Raw genomic sequence first — 13,568 nt, 5'->3', positions numbered from 1 at the left:
AAAGGAGGGGGTACATGGGCTTCGGGTCTGAAACTGGACACAGCCAGGTATCGGACGTTCACTGGGGACCGGTCGTCCTGAAAGTGCGTTATATCGACTAGAGGGGGGTGAATAGGCGATTTTTATGAAATTCTTCACTGAGGAATTTGTCGGTGAGGAAATTCCTTAGAGAAGAACTACTAGCATCGGAATAAGTACTCAAAAGTAAACATAACAGAATACAAGCATAGTCATCATGATGAAATGAAGACAGGCACAAAGTACAGGAAGCGTAAGCACAAGATAACACATGATGAAGACAAACAGACTGAAGAAATTGAACTAAGGAAATTGAGGAAGTCTTCAGTCAAAGTCTTCAAACACAGATATGAACAAACACACAACACAGTTATGAGGAAATGAAAGAGTTGAGGGACTAGAACCAGTAAGCTTGGTGAAGACAATGATTTGGTAGACCAGTTCCAACTGCTGTCTCAGTTGTACGTCTGGTTGGAGCGGCTGAGTATTTAAAATCAAGGACACACAGTCTCGGACACCCAGTCCTGAACACGCAGCTCAGGATACCAAGTCCTCACCGTATTCTCCTTGAGCTAAGGTCACACAAACCTCGCCCAATCACTCGTGGTAAGTCTTGAGGTGACTTCTGAACCTTCACAAACTTGGTCACTCGGCGATCCACACTTCCTCTTGGATGCTCTAGACCATGACGCCTAACCGTCTGGAAGAAGCACAGTCTTCAAAGGTAACAAGCGTCGGATCCACGCAGGATCAATCTCTTTAGTGATGCTCAATCACTTGGGGTTTGTAGGTGTTTGGGTTTGAGTTTTTCCTCACTTGATGATTTTCTCTCAAAGTCATCGGAGGATGGGTTGCTCTCAAATGACAAGTGTCTGTTTCTATCGGAGCAGCCAACCAGCTAGTGGTTGTAGGGGGCGACTATTTATAGCCTAGGGAGCAGCCCGACATGATAAGACATAAATGCCCTTCAATGATATGAGCGTTAGGTGGAAAGATATTTTGGGACAGCTGGCGCATAGCACAGCAACGGTCGGAATTTTGAGTAGCAAAATCCTCAGGGCTATCATGTTCCTCACTGTGTAGGAAATCCACATTTGTGAATTCCTAACTCCTCAGTCAGAACAAATTCCTCAGAGACCAAAAGAACTTCGTCTCTATCACTAAAGAATATGACTGGACTGTATGAGATTTCCAAAGGCTTCACTCGAAGGGATTGGTAGGTGTAGGATTTTGAGTTGAGCATCACATGGAAATTTTTCCTTAGTATTTCCTCGACCCCCTTTAACAGTATGGTGTTTCCTATGACTCAAGAAAGAGAAAATGAAACTATGAAAATAAAAGTCTTCACGGTTCATGTTCCTCGAATGAACACCAAGTCTTCAAGGTCACACCAATTTCTTCACTTTTAAAGTCTTCAGAAAGTCTTCAGATAGCCAAAGTCTTCAGTCGAAGAACTTCATTTTTAGGGGTCAACTTTCTCTGTAAATATCAAACTCATTGACTTATAGACCTGTGTACACTCACAAACGCATTAGTCCCTTAACCTATAAGTCTTCAGTACACCAAAATCACTAAGGGGCACTAGATGCACTTACAATCTCCCCCTTTTTGGTGATTGATGACAATATAGGTTAAGTTTTCAATGGGGATAAACATATGAAGTGTAAATACTGATATTGAGGAATTTGATGGCAAGATATAGAAGAACTCCCCCTGAAGATGTGCATAGTGAGGAATTTGGTTTTGAAGCAATGCACACTTGATGAGTTGAATCATGGAGATCTCCACCTATATCTTGTAATTCATACACGCATTTGACATATAACAATGAAGAATTTGAAATGCATGATGAAATATGGTGACTGATGTAATTCAGCATGCGTGCATTAGCATATATGAGGAATAAGCATGCAGAAAAACATATCAAATGTTTCATAGCACCATCGGGTTTAAGTTTACAACTCGATCCAATAAAGTCTCAGAAGAACGAGAGTTGTAACTTAAAAAAACGCCCATATAGAAAGACCCGCTTGAAGACTAACTCAAAATTCCCCCCCTTTGTCATCAAATGACCAAAAGGATCGAATATGAGGACTAACGCCCCTGAAGAATATCAAGTTGATGAAGGAGCGGCAGCATTGTTGGGGTCGTTTGTCATAGAAGGGCCTGCCGCAGTGTCGTCCAAGTGTTCATTCTCATCAGTGTCGCGCGATGAAGAATATGAGCTGGCCACCAGAGAAGGAACCTTGACCTTCCTGAATTTCTTTGGTGGAGGTGCAGACCAGTCAAAATCTTCCTTGAGACCCATTTTCTTCAGATCTTCTTCACCATGAAGATGTGACAGTATTGCCCAGGTGCGACCGAAGACTTCATGGAGGTAGTAATGGTTTTTCTTCACTTCATTGTGTGTCGCAGTCATGTTGTGAAGAAATGAACCAAACTGACGCTTAACCCATTTATGATTTCGATCCACCTTCTAGTGAAGACTTAGCAGAAGCTCACAACCAGTCATCACACGAGGAGCAATGGCTTGAGGAGTAGACTTGGGTGCATTGGCAGAGTCATGTGTGGCAGAGTCATCATTGGTGGAATAAAAGGCAGCTTTACGAAACTGTCCATCCAATGGACGAATGCCTTCATCTATAACAGCTGGTGCCTTGCCCTTTTCATCAACTGAGGAATAGGTCTGCTTGAGGACTTCAAATGGGGGCAAGTAGCTGAGGTGATTCTGAAAATCAGCTTTGTAGTTGAGTGAAGACCTTGTCCTGAGGAATCTCATAATCCAAGGTGCATAAGGCTTCAGCTCAAACGGAGACAGTGCAACATTTGCCAGAGTCCTCATGAAGAAATCGTGATAATTGACAGGAATGTCGTGAAAGATCTTGAATACCAGATTCTTCATGATGCCAACAATTTCCTCATCAGATGAGTTGTGGCCTTTGATAGGACTCATTGTCCTCGTAAGAATATGATAGACAGTTTTGGGCACATAAAGTAATTCCTTCACAAGGAATTTGGTTCATGGGGCCTGACCTGGCTTCAAAGGTTTCATGAGAACCTGCATGTAGTGATTTGTAAGCTCAGGTTCACTGTAGATGCAACGAGCTTCTTCAAGGGGAGGACTAAGTGGTAAGGCACGAAACAATTCAGAAGTTGGTGCTGTGTAGTGAGTGTTCTCAGACATCCAATCCAACACCCATGAATTCACATCTTCAGAATCTCCTGTGATGTGCAGCGTCGCATAAAATTGAAGAATCAGTTCTTCATTCCAATCACAGATGTCAGAGCAAAAGTTTAACAGTCCAGCATCGTGAAGAACACTAAGGACTGGCATGAAACACGGCAGAGATTCCATATCCACGTGAGGAATGTGCTCATGATAGAAGATTTTCTCTTTGTTGAACAGCACTGAGGAATAGAAATTGGCTTGACTAGCAGTCTAGAAACGCCTCTTCCTTATACGAGCAGAATCATATGGGTTGTAGTCTTCGAAGAATACGTGCTCGCCGAAGAAATCATCAGCCTTGAACTTTTGCTTGCGTGAGAATGGATCCTTTGGCTTGGGCAGACGAGTGTGAGTGAGTTGCATCACGACTTCAGGAATCGCAATCTTAGGTTCTTCAGGCTGAGGAATTTTTGATTCCTCTTTAGTGGGAGTCTGTGTCTTCAGATGTTCAGCAGCAGCAGTTTCTTCACCACTAGTGGCTGGAATTTCCTCATGTACAAATGAAGTGGGGTGAGTTTCTTCAGAGCCCATTTGAACAGTTTGTGCAGGTGATTGAGGTATTTGCTGCAATGGTGTGAACATTGGAGAGTTTGGATGCTAACTTCCCCAGAATTCATCACTTATTACTGGTGTGGAGCAGCCAACGTCCACATCTTCATCTTCCATTTCTTCAACGCCAGCCTCTTCAGCTGTGAACTGAGGCATGGGCGAGGAGATGACAAGTGTTGAAGGGATCGTATCCACTTCAATTTCTTCATCCAACTGCTTAGACGAAGCAGTAGAAGGAGTTTCTTCATCAGATCCGCTAGGGATCTCATATTCTTCACCAAAAGGAACAAGGTCCTTTGATGGCATAGTTGAGATTGGAACAACATCAATGGGATTAGCAAATGAACTGGTCAAAGGCTTCATCTTCTTCGGAGCTGAAGAATCTGAAGTGGCTGATGCTTTCCTTTTCTTCACTAATGCACGCTCTGCAGCCTTGGTCTTCTTCACATCTGATGCAGATGGAAGGATTGAAGTTGGTGTTGGTGCAGGAGGAGTAGAAGAATCTGGTTGATTTCCTTCAGGCACAATTGATGTAGTTGCCCTGATTTCTTCAGTTTCTTCAGGCGCACCACTAGTGGATGCCCTGGCAATTTCTTCAGCGGCTAGAATGCACTCATCAGCCCTGGAACTCACATTTTCTTTAGCAGCCTGATTTTCATCAGCGGTGCTGGCATGTTCTTCAGTCGGCTGAGCAAATGCTTCAGCCTGAGGAACTTCTAGTTGCGTTGGGGCTGCAACATTTGAAGTGAAGTTATCAGCGAGTCTCACAAAACGAACTTTGGCTCCAAGCCAATCAGCATGATATGCGTCAAATTCATCACTGAGTTTCTTGATCTCAGATTGAGTAGTGACAAGTTCTTCAGTTGTCATAGAGACAACGTTTTTCTTCAAATAGCGCTCCTTCTTGTACTGCGCTTTTGTTGATCTGCCGGCCTTCTCAAATTTCCATTTTTCTTCTTGAATGAACTGAGTCAGCATGTGACTTTGGCCAGGAGTCAGCTTGAAGTCAGGCATGGGAGTGTTGGGGTCCTTGTGCCAAACGTCAATGTATTCGAGGATCAACTTGGGATCCAATAGCAGTGGCACATTTGTCCCCTTGGCTCTAGTGGCCCTGACTTGCCTATCTCTGATGATTTCAGCAAGTTCATCATCATCAGCTTCTTCTTCTTCAGACGGCACTTGGAAGGCGACTTGCTTCTTCTAAGGACTAGGGTGAGGACCTCGTCCAGCAGTGGCCTTTGTCTTCAATAGAGAGGGTCCCGCTGAGGAATTTGGTGCAGCTGAGGAACTAGCTGAGGCTCCTGAGGCAATAGAGACGCATGTGGTCCTTTGACACGTGGCGAGATGCACAGGTGCAGAGGACTTTGTCGGAGCGGCCGAAGACTTTGGCGGAGGAGCTGAGGACTTTTGAGGAACAGGAGCAGCATGAGGAATTTGCCGTGAGGGCTTTGAGGATTCTGGCCGTGAGGGCATTGCTGAGGAACTTGGCCTTGAGGGCACTGTTGGTGAAGCACTTGGCTTGCGCGCAGGCTTCTTTGACATAGCCTTCTTTGGCTTGACAGCAGAGGCCTCAGCAGAGGCAGCAACAACAGCAGAGTCTTCATTGAATTTCCTCACGGCTTCTCTGGCTTGCTTAGCCAACTTGGCTTGGTGCTTGGCCCGGTCATCAGGATAGTCCTCACCACGCATGAGGCTGGTGGGATCAGCTATTTGGCCAGGTGCCAATGGAGGTCTTGGGCATGGAGGATTGAGTGCGAATTTCTTCATGTAATTGGGAGTAACGTACCTATACTCCCTCCACTCTCTTGCCCATCTCCTCTCTATCTTCTAAATGCGCATCTTGCGCTGATTTGTGTCTTCTTCAAGAGGTGTGCAGTACCCATCATATATATCATCAGGGATCTCAAACACTGTGTTGACCTCAGCCCTCTTTCCTCCTTTTTGTGGCTTCTTACCGTCACCATTTTCTTCAGTTGAGGAATTTGAACAATTGAATTCTCTGAAGAAGTATGCAACTTTTCATCGAGGAACACTGCAAATGAGTTAAGTTGAAGAGAACCTAGTGATTCAACAGCTGACATGAGTACCTCTGAACAGAGTATAGTTGCGAGGAATTTGGAGAGGTCATATGCGTTCTCAGGAGGTTTTGTAAAAATAACAAGTTTGAGGAATTTGACCAGTTGAGTCTTGAAGAATTTCACTAAGCATTCTTTGTCTTAGGTTCCTGAGATGTGTAGATAAAAAATCCACACATTTGAGGAATCTTGAAGAAAAACATAGCTTAGAGAAATGAATCAAGAACAGATGATATGAGAGGTGTTTTAGTGTGTGAAGATAGGAAGAAAAACACCTTTGAAGATTTTGTAGATAATCATTCGAATCAATGAGGGTAGTAAAAGTAACTTTTAATTACCCTTGATGAAGAACACGATGAACAGTGAGGTGGATAGGTGAAGTTCATCTGTGTAGATCTTCCACGCCCTAACTTGGCGGAGGAAGACGACTACAGCGGTGGCGGAGTGAAGATTTCCGCGGCCGGGGCGAGTATGGCGGTGACGAGGTCGAGGTAGTGAAGCTCTTCCTCACCGGCGACGATGAAGTAGCGGCGGCGCTAGGATTAGAGAAGCTCGAGCTGGAGAGAGGTTGAGCGGAGTAAAAGAAGTGAGGAAGGGGAAGAGGGGTATTTATAGCCACGGTGAAAAATTGTTCGCCCGAAGAAATTGGACGAACGTGCCCCTGACCCTTCTCATTCGCTGGACATGTGTCACCCATGTACTGAGAGGTGGAGATCGTGTACGATCGTGGGTGAAAAGATAAGTGTATCGTGGGATGCGGAACGGTTTGAGCGGCAAAGCCAAAAATTTAGATAAGATAGGTTTTAAAGTTCCGTTCGCAATTTCTTCAGCTGACAAGGACACAGTGAAGATTTTGAACGAGTTTCAAATAGAACGCACATGAAGAATTTGTGAACAGATTGGGTTGAGTATAGCATAGAGGGCGATAGGGTCCGATCACATTCACTTAGCAGAAAAACCAACTTGAAGAATTAGCAATAAGTGAATGTTGTAGAGGACATAAACTCGTATATATATATATATATATATATATATATATATATATATATATATATATATATATATATATATATATATATATATATATAGCCAATGAATAAAAACGACGAAAACAGTGAAGACAATGCAAAGTTGAAGAATATGAACAACTGAGGAATTTCAACTTTTGGTGGTGGCGTGACCCACCGCATAAGAATGATGATTTCAGACACCGCGTACAATTATCGTAGGGTTCTGAGAATCAAATTCTTCATTAATTTCTTCACACTTAGACTGTTATTCTTCATTGATTGAAGAAAAATGTTTCTTCATGTGTTGCACATCTAAGTCATCAATTTTGCATAAGTGTTAGGATGAGTGTCCTTTTCAAAGAACATTCGAAGATTCTAGGATATTTAGCTCACACCGCAACTTGCTAAATCTCTTCTCATCCAAGGGCTTTGTGAAGATATCGGCTAGCTGTTCTTCAGTCTTCACATGCTCAATAGAAATGTCGCCCTTCAACACATGATCATGAAGAAAATGATGACGAATCTGAATGTGCTTAGTCTTCGAGTGCTGAACTGGGTTGTGAGCAATCTTGATGACACTGTCATTGTCACAGAAGAGAGGCACGTTCTTCATGTTGACGCCGTAGTCCTTGAGAGTTTGCTTCATCCCTAGCAATTGAGCACTACAAGAACCAGCGGCAATGTACTCAGCTTCAACAGTAGATAGTGATACACCGTTCTGTTTCTTTGAGGACCAACAGACCAAAGATCGTCCGAGGAAATGACATGTACCAGATGATGACTTGCGGTCCACACGATCACCAGCATAGTCAGAGTCAGAATATCCAATGAGATCAAAAGCCGAGCCCTTGGGGTACCATAATCCAACTGTTGGTGTGTGAGCTAGATATCGAAGAATATGCTTCATAGCCTTATGGTGTGATTCCTTCGGTGTAGCTTGAAATCGGGCACACATGCAAACACTAAGAATTATATCTGGCTTAGATGCACATAAGTACAATAAAGAACCAGTCATGGAGAGGTATACCTTATGATCGAAGTCAATACCATTTTCATCAGTGCACAGATGGCCATTTGTGGGCATAGGAATTTTGACGCCTTTGCAATCTTGCATGCCGAATTTCCTCAGTACATCCTTGAGGTATTTCTCCTGAGATATGAATATGCCATTGCGTTGTTAACGAATTTGAAGACCTAATAAGAAGAATTTCAACTCTCCCATCATAGACATTTGATATTCTTCACTTATCATATAGGCAAATTCATCACTATAACGTTGGTCAGTACAACCAAAGATAATATCATCAACATATATTTGGCAGACAAACAATTCACCATCATAAGATTTAGTGAAAAGAGTAGGATCGAGTGAACCGGGTTTGAAGCCTTTCTTCATGATGAATTCCTTCAAGGTATCATACCACGCCCGAGGGGCCTGCTTGAGGCCATAGAGGGCCTTGTTGAGTCTGAAGACTTTGTCAGGATTCTTTGGATCTTCAAAACCTGGGGGTTGAGAAACATATACTTCTTCCTCAAGCTTACCATTGAGGAATGCACTTTTCACATCCATTTGATATAAAGTGATATCATGATTGGTAGCATAAGCAAGTAATATGTGAATAGCCTCAAGTCTAGCAACAGGTGCAAAAGTTTCATCGAAATCAATTCCTTCAACCTGTGTGTAGCCTTGAGCTACAAGCTGTGCCTTATTCCTCACCACAAGGCCATTTTCATCTTGGTTGTTGCGAGATCCACTTTGTGCCAATGATATTGTGCTTGCGAGGATCTGGACATTTGACCAGTTCCCAGACCTTGTTGAGCTCGAACTGATGTAATTCTTCTTGCATGGCCTGAATCTACTCAGGCTCCAGAAATGCTTCATCTACCTTAGTGGGCTCTGTGATAGACACAAAGGCATAGTGCCCACAAAAGTTAGATAAATGTGAAGCTTTTGAGCGTGTGAGAGGACCTGGCGCTTTGATGTCATTGATGATCTTTTCAACTTGCACTTCTTTCGCAATGGGAGGATGAGCTGGTTGTCGTTGAGGAATTTGATCAGCATTCTCTTCAGAACCATTTTCTTCAGTATTTTCTTCAGGTGCATTAGCTCGACGTTCTTCATGTTCTGGATTGAATTCTTCAGCAGATTCTTCAGTAGGAATGACATCCTCAGTAGCCTTGAACTTGATAGTTTCCTCAGGTGCTGGTTCATCTATCACAGTAGGTAGGTGCTCTCTTTGCGAGCCATTAGTTTCATCGAACCGCACATCTACAGTTTCAACAACCTTGTGAAGAACATTGTTGAAGACTCTATAGGTGTGCGAGTCCTTTCCGTAACCAAGCATAAAACCTTCATGTGCTTTTGGTGCAAATTTTGAGTTGTGATGAGGATCTCTAATCCAACATTTAGCACCGAAGACTTTGAAATAACTTACATTGGGTTTCTTATCAGTGAGGAGTTCATAGGCAGTTTTCTTGAAGAATTTGTGAAGGTATACTCTGTTGATGATGTGGCATGCAATATCAATTGCCTCAGTCCAGAAATGGCGAGGCGTTTTGTATTCATCAAGCATAGTGCGAGCCATCTCAGCAAGAGTCCTGTTCTTGCGCTCCACAACGCCGTTCTACGGAGGAGTATAAGGAGAAGATAACTCATGAGTAATACCAAGTTCATCAAGATAGTCATCGACACCAGAATTCTTGAACTCAGTGCCATTGTCACTTCTGATGTGCTTGATCTTCACACCAAAGTTGGTTGAAGCCCTCGAGGAAAATCGTTTGAAGACTTCCTGCACTTCATGTTTGTAAGTAACAAGGTGTACCCATGTGTAATGAGAGTAATCATCAACAATAACAAAGCCATATTAAGATGCTTCATTTGAAACAGCAGAATAATGATTAGGACCGAAGAGATCCATGTGAAGCAATTCAAATGGGCGATTAGTGGTCATGATAGTCTTCGCTGGATGCTTGGCCTTTGTCATCTTCCCAGCTTCACAGGCTCCGCATAGGTGATCCTTGAGGAATTTGACATTCTCGATGCCGATGACATGCTTCTTCTTCGCAAGCGTGTGCACATTACTCATGCCTACATGACCAAGTCGTCGATGCCAGAGCCAGCCTTCTGAAGCTTTTGCAAGTAGACACACAGCTGGCTGTGGTCCTGTAGAGAAATCAATAATATACAGGTCTCCTCTCCTAAAGCCTTCGAAGACTTTGGAATTGTCAGCTTCCATAACCACAACACAACAATACTTGCCAAAGAAAACAACCATATCAAGATCACAAAGCATTGAGACAGACATAAGGTTGTATCCTAAGGACTCAACAAGCATGACTTTGTCCATGTGTCGATCCTTTGTGATCGCAACCTTACCTAGACCTAATACCTGACTTTTGCCTTTGTCGGCAAAGATGATATGCTTCAGATGCGACGGAGATAATGGAGCATCCATCAATAGATTCTTGTCACCAGTCATGTGATTTGTACACCCACTATTGAGGACCCACTTAGTGGCTTTGGGTTGATCATCCTGCAGATGAATTAGTGCAGCTTACAAACTCATATACTTCATCAGTAAAGAATATGACATCCATTCATCAGATCAATTTCATCAAGCATCAGAACAGATAAAGTAGTATGAGGAGTGAGAAATGAAAGTTCATTTCTTAATGATTATCCTGCATCCTTTCAGGCATACTCAGATCTCCAGCAAATTCTTCAGACGATTACGTACGTCTAGAGACCTGACCCTGCAGAAGAGATTAGTTCTTTTTATTCACCACCCACATCTGAAGGGGTGGCAAAGAGTTCATCATTCTGCGAGCTCCATAAGAGAAAGGTGGCATAGATGCTAGTCCATTTCGTTTCACATAAGAGGGGTTAGAGTAAGCAGAGAAATTCTTTGAGGACTTATGGACATAATGATTTGAATAATAATGCACATATCCATAATACTTAGATCTTCCGTGCGAAACAGATGGGTTAGCACGATGATGTTCATATGAGGACTTTGATCCTTTTGAGGAGTATGATCCAAGTGAGGAGTTTGGTCCGTATGAGGACTTGGATCCATATGAAGAATTTGATCTGGGGTTCCTATTCTTCACAGGTGGCGTCATGATGACATTCACCTGAAGATTTTCAAGGCATCTTTTGGGAACCCAGATTTTCTTCATAGGGGAACCGTTCCTGCAGTTAGTGCCAACATATCTAGCAAATACTTCACCATTCTGATTTTTGAACAGTTTATAGTTGGAGTCAAATGACTCATCATCAGAACGAGGAGATTCACATGCAAATCCAGATAAGTTAGATGGATCAACTGGAGGTCCCTTTGTAGCAACCCATGTAATTTTGGGGTACTGCTCAGGCTTGCAATATGTACCATCAGCATTGAGTTTCCTCTCAAAAGCAATACCCTCTTTCCTAGGGTTCCTGTTGAGGATCTACTTTTTAAGCACATCACAAAGATTCTGATGCCCTTTGAGGCTTTTGTACATGCCTGCCATGTACAATTCCTTCAGCCCTGCATCGTCAGTGATACTAGCAATGTCCTCAGATGAGGAATTAGTGATAGCAGAGGCATGTGAAGAATTTGAAACATTAGCAGCATTTGAACATTCAGGTGAAGAATTAGCAGATTCACGTTCAATACACTTCATGCATGGAGGAACAAATTCTTCCCGAGAAGCGCTGATTTGTTGAGCAAGTAATGAATCGCGCTCCTTCTGAAGATCTTCACAACTCACTCTTAGCTTCTCAAGGTCTTGCTTTCTTTGAAGAAATTCATAAGAAAGCTTCTCATGATCAGATAAGAGAGTGTTATGATGACTTTGAAGATTGTCAAACCTAGTCTGAAGTCTCTAAAGATTTTCAGTCAAGGCTTTAGTGCGATCCATTTCTTGACCCAACATATCATCACTTTTGTCTAGCATGTTTTGAACCTTTTCAAGAGCCCTTTGTTGTTTTACAACAATCTTAGAAAGTTTAGAATAGCCGGGCTTAAGGTTTTCATCAGATTCATGCTCACTTGATTCAGAGGAGGTATATTTGAGTACCTTGGCACCCTTTGCCATGAAGTAATAGGTGGGAGCGTAGTCATCATCGCCTTCACCAGCCTTGTTGGTGAGGTCATTTTCTTCAGTGTTGAAGATAGACTTGCTGACGAATGCAGTAGCGAGAGCTAGGATCGCCACTCCGGATTCGGACTCCTCAGATGTCTCCTCTTCCTCATTTTCTTCAGATTCAGCCTTAGAGTCCATTTCCTTGCCAATGAATGCCCTAGCCTTCTTGGAGATGCTCTTCTTGTGATATGAAGACTTTGAGGATTTTGATGATGAAGATTTTGTGGATTTCTTCTTTTTCTTCGCATCATCAGAACTGTAATCCTTGTATTTCTTCTTCTTTGATTCCTTTTCCCAATGAGGACAATCTTGAATGTAATGTCCAGGTTTCTTGCACTTGTGAGAGAGCCTCCTCTTGTAGTCACTGGATGAGGAATCATTGCTCCTTGAGGGTCTTCCAAGGCGACCACGTCTTGAGAAGTTTTGGAACTTCTTCACGAGAAGAGCCAGATCATGGCTTAGTTCTCCAGGATCACCAAGGCTGCTACCAAAGTCTTCATCTTCTGACTCAGATACTGCCTTGGCCTTCAGTGCACGTGATCTGCCATAGCTCGAACCATAGAGATCTCTTTTTTCAGCAAGTTGGAACTCATGAGTATTTAGCCTCTCGAGAATATCAGCGGGATCAAGTGACTTGTAATCAGCATGTTCTTGTATCATCAATGCCAGAGTGTTAAATGAGGAATCAAGCGATCTCAGCAATTTCTTCACCACCTCATGGTTGGTGATGTTAGTGGCACCAAGTGCTTGAAGCTCATTTGAGATGTCAGTGAGGCGATCGAAGGTTTGTTGAACATTTTCATCGTCGAGTCTTTTGAAGCGGTTGAAGAGATTGCGAAGAACATCAACTCGAGAGTCACGTTGTGTTGAGACTCCTTCAATCACTTTGGACAACCTGTCCCAGATAAGCTTCACTATCTCAAAAGCACTCACTCTGTCATACTGTCCTTTGCTCAGATGGCCACATATGATATTCTTCCCTTGAGAGTCGAGTTGCTTGAATCTCTTCACATCAGCAGCATTCAGAGAAGGTGTGACCGAGGGAACACCATTTTCCACAACATACCAGCGATCGTTATCAATTGCCTCAAGATGCGTTCGCATCTTATTCTTCCAGTAGGGGTAGTCCGTCCCATCGAAGGTAGGACACCCAGCAGAGACCTTGATCATACCTGCGATCGACATAACTAAAACTCTAGGCGGTTAAACGAAAACCACACAAAACAAGGGAGTACCTTGCTCTGCTACCAATTGAAAGTGTGTTATATCGACTAGAGGGGGGTGAATAGGTGATTTTTATGAAATTCTTCACTGAGGAATTTGCCGGTGAGGAAATTCCTTAGCGAAGAACTACTAGCAGCAGAATAAGTACTCAAAAGTAAACATAACAAAATACAAGCATAGTCATCATGATGAAATGAAGACAGGCACAGAGTACAGGAAGCGTAAGCACAGGATAACACAGGATGAAGACAAACAGACTGAAGAAATTGAACTGAGGAAATTGAGAAAGTCTTCAGTCAGAGTCTTTAAACACAGATATGAACAAACACACAACACAGT

The sequence above is a fragment of the Triticum dicoccoides genome, chromosome 7A (genome assembly GCF_002162155.2).
Source record: "Triticum dicoccoides isolate Atlit2015 ecotype Zavitan chromosome 7A, WEW_v2.0, whole genome shotgun sequence".
In the NCBI taxonomy this organism is placed as follows: domain Eukaryota; kingdom Viridiplantae; phylum Streptophyta; class Magnoliopsida; order Poales; family Poaceae; genus Triticum; species Triticum dicoccoides.
The sequence above is the reverse complement of the archived record's forward strand: the minus strand, read 5'-3'. Positions refer to the sequence as shown.